This window comes from Phoca vitulina, unplaced genomic scaffold (assembly GCF_004348235.1).
Source record: "Phoca vitulina isolate PV1807 unplaced genomic scaffold, GSC_HSeal_1.0 scaffold19, whole genome shotgun sequence".
NCBI lineage: Eukaryota > Metazoa > Chordata > Mammalia > Carnivora > Phocidae > Phoca > Phoca vitulina.
In genome coordinates this window covers 4,097,596-4,101,817 of record NW_022589722.1, presented here as the reverse complement: position 1 = coordinate 4,101,817, position 4,222 = coordinate 4,097,596, and positions in this window count along the sequence as shown.

Here is a 4,222-nt window from a genome sequence, read left to right as displayed (position 1 = left end):
CTAATTCCTCTTCATGGCTATTATCTATAACTAAGGGGAGAGACTATGTCTCATTCATCTTTTTACTCCCAGGCCTAGCATAAGGCCTGGCATGTAGCACATATTACTGGTTGTGAAAAGAAAAATGAGTATCTATTCCTATAAACAAACAATTCCTTCCTTTGTGCTTCTCTCATTTCTAACACATAACAGGGAAATGCTTTGGTTAATATCAACAACAATGAAGAATACTGTAAGTAAATTATGTTGTTAAAATACATTTCTATAGTTTATAACTTTATTTGTAAGTTAATCCTTTACTCTTAAAGTCATGTTCTGCCTGTGAATGATCTTATATTTGGGTTTCTATTTCATTCTTAAGATTATGCCTTGTTATAGGCAGAATTTATTTATTTATTTTTAAAGATTTTATTTATTTATTTATTTATTAGAGAGAGAGAATGAGAGAGAGAGCATGAGAGCGGGGAGGGTCAGAGGGAGAAGTAGACTCCCCGCCGAGCAGGGAGCCCGATGTGGGACTCGATCCCGAGACTCCAGGATCATGACCTGAGCCGAAGGCAGTCGCCCAACCAACTGAGCCACCCAGGCGCCCCTATAGGCAGAATTTAAAGCGATTATTCCATTACAGTGCAATAAAATAAATTAGCATGAAATAATTGCATATAAAAGTGGGACAAAGCATAGAAGAAAAGTTAACATGAAGACAAGAGTGACATTTGAAAAATAAATATACATAGAGTAGGTTCTCTAGCTTGCTAGAGATGAGTCACAGATTTGATGCTAAGGATTGTAACAGGAATCTCAGAATAAAAAGATATACTCAGAGTATCCTCAAGTTAAAAACATACCATTTGCTCATAAGACTCTTAAAAAGTTATTCCTGGCTAGAGACCAGGAAGGATAGTTCTCCTAGTAGGCCTGTACATAAAGAAGGTAATTTCATGCATTGGATCTTAAGCTGTGCAGTCTTGTTGGGGAATAGGACGCTATTATCCAAAGAACACAAATTTCAGAATCATACAAAACTGAGTTCAAATCTGGGCTCTACCATTTACCAACTATATGATCTTGGAGAAGTGCTTGAATCGGTTCCATTTTTGTTCCATTGGGGATAATAAAAGTTACTTCATGCAACTTTTATGAGGCTTAAAGAAGTAAGATCTGTAAAACACCTGGCAGGGAGGAGATGTTCCTCATCAGTTCTCTTCTCCTAATAAATGGTCACCTCTCACCATAGACCTCTAGGCAGTCATTTACTCGCTAGTTGCTTATTACCCTTTCTCATTCCGGATCTAAACTGATACTCATTTCTAGCAACCCACGAACTATTGAGTTCTAATTCTGTATTTACATAGTCATATACACACTAATTTGTATTTAGCAGTGTACATAAGCTACACTGTATATATGCATTTTATTAAGAATAATTTTAAAAGAATAAAAGACTGAAAAATAACAATCCTGCACATCATTCTCTTCAATAAACACAGGCCTCAGACTGAATTTAAGGTGGGAGATTGGATGCTGGTGTTCAATCCTCAGAGTCTGCCTTGATTTCTGTCTCACCATGCATGGGCCTCACAACAATGAGTGTGATGCAAGTGTGCAAAGATAGCATTTGTTAACAATCATGGCCCCTAAACCAAAGACAATTGCTTCATCTAGTGCTAATCTGAGAAATCAGAAATTCGTTCTAATTTTGGAGGCAGAACTAGTTGCATTGGACTATGGTGATATAGCTGATTCCTAGTAGACTGTGAACCATAGTTTTGATTCTTTGTGATCATGGGTATAATCCTGAGGCAGATTTGAAAACCTAGTTTGTATGGAAGATAGGACTTCATTTTATATCCTATTGTGCCAGATAGAAAATAGGTGTTCAGTAAATACATGGAGGCAGGGGGAGACAAGTTTAGAGTTTTAATAGACTTGCTGGTTACATAAAACCAAACATTCATACCTGTTATTTCTCTCTCTGTTCATGACATAAGAATCTTTCAGCTCTGGTGCTCTCTTCCTAGCCAGAGGTTAGATTAGCCAGGAAATTTCTCTAGTTTCCTATCTCTTCTCTTTTCAACAAAAATCAAAACAACTCATTAGGCATTTCTTTTTCCAGATTATTGAACTGTCTCAGCCTCAGAAGGATACAGATAAAAGAAGACTGGATTGGGGTAAAGAGGTCTGAGATCAAGTTCTACCTCCCCTAACAATTGAGCAACCTCTGGCAACATGCCTAATCTTCTCTCTCTGGGCATCAGTCCTTTCTTATCTGCAAACAGGGAGCAAGACTAGATGATCTTTATAAGGTCATATTGATAAATAGTTTTTGGATTTATATTCTACTTATTTAAGGTCTTTCCCGATCACGAAGACAGAAACATTGTCCCCTGTGTTCCTCAAAGATTTTATATGGAATCTCATCTCTCTTACATAATGGAAAACTTTTCCTTCTTTCCAAGATTGAGAGTTTTTAATCACAAACTGGGACTAATTTAATAGATCTTAGCTCATCTTCAACAAGAAAAGGATTCTATGTGCTCCTATTTTATATTTGTATCTAAAAATATGCTAACAATATATAAAAAAAACTCTGTAGATCTCATAATTGCTTAAATCGTAGGCAGGTTAGAACCATATTTTACTAGTATATCTTAGGTTGATATTTTCAGAAGGATCTGGTGATAAATTGTTATGTTACATTTTAATGTAATTGACCAACAGTTGTGGCCATTTGTGACAGAAAACATCCATTGCCTACACACCTACATCTCCCCCTCCTCTTTCCTGCTAATAGAACCCTGGTGTGTTCAGCTAGCATATCAAGGATGGTCTTACTGAGAAAGCTGATCCCTGCCCCAGTTCTGGAAGATAAATCATAAGTGACCTGAATTAATTATAGTAATACCATCCTTCTTCCCACTTCTCCTGCCCCACAGTGATTTATCTCGGGGGCATTATGTGACTCAGTTCTGATCAAAGTGATATAGGAAAGGTCTGGGGGACAAAAGCTTCTGAGAAATTGTGCTCTCTTAAAAAAAATGAAAAGACAGACTCAGTTGGTGTGCTCTATAATCCCTGTTTGTGCTCCTCTCTTCATGCCTGTAGGGTCCTATAACCATCCTGTGGCAATGTGGCAATAAAAAGAATGGAAGCTAACATGCCTATGATTGTCCTTGCTGCCTTAGGCTGCCTACTTCTTTACTTCTTATTACCAGAGACAAATGGTTATAGCAAACTCTAGTTTTGCTTTGTGTTCCTTGTAGCTGAAGATTACAGCCCAGGTATTTTGTAGAATAGTCTAAGTTTGGGTTTTTCCAATGTTGCCTCATGATTAGAGTCAGGTTATGCATCTTTGGCAAGAATATTAGAGAAGAAACGCTGTGTTCTTCTCATTGCATCCTATCAGGTGATACACAATTCAATTTGTTCCCATGCTGATCATGTTCTCTGATCACCTGGCTAAGATAATAGCTGCCAGAATTCTCTGCTATAGAATTACTGATTTTCCCTTTGCCATTCATAAGCGTTCTATGAAGAGAGTTACTTTGAGACTGATGATATCCAAGAGTGTGGATTCACGATTTCCTACTTTATTCAAGATTTATACTGTTATTGGTATTTTATGTTCAAATTGTCCCCCATTTGGCCAGTGTGAGACCCTTCAAACTGGCTTTTCTCTCCTTTTAATATGTCCACATCACTCTGCCAGCACTTTTTTTCTGGAGAAAAAGATGTCCCAGAATCATTTTGTTCTCTTCCCTGCCCCAGCCTTGGAGTTAGTCATGTACTGGAGGGTGGTATTTAGAATTCAAAATCCAGCTGCTAGGTGTCTTTGAGCCTATTGAAACATCGTTGCTACTCAACCCTAGCAATACTCACACGTACATACACACTCACATTAAAATCTATGTATTTCTTTATCTACGTATGTTGAAAACCATGAGTTCACACTGATATATCTAATTCTAAACTAACAAGACAGAGTTCCTTCTAGCTTATTTCCTTTCCCATACTTGGAATTCCCCTCTGCAAAGGTGAGAAATGTGCTTCCCATTATCTTCATACATTTACTTATTTGTTCCATTCCTCAGTAAGTAATATCTCCCATTTTTTCTACCAGCCTCTTCCCTGCATGGATACACTCTTCACCCTTTTTAAGTTCTGATTCATTGTACTAGACCCCATCCCTGGGTGAGCACCCAACTCACCTGCCTGGGTTCTG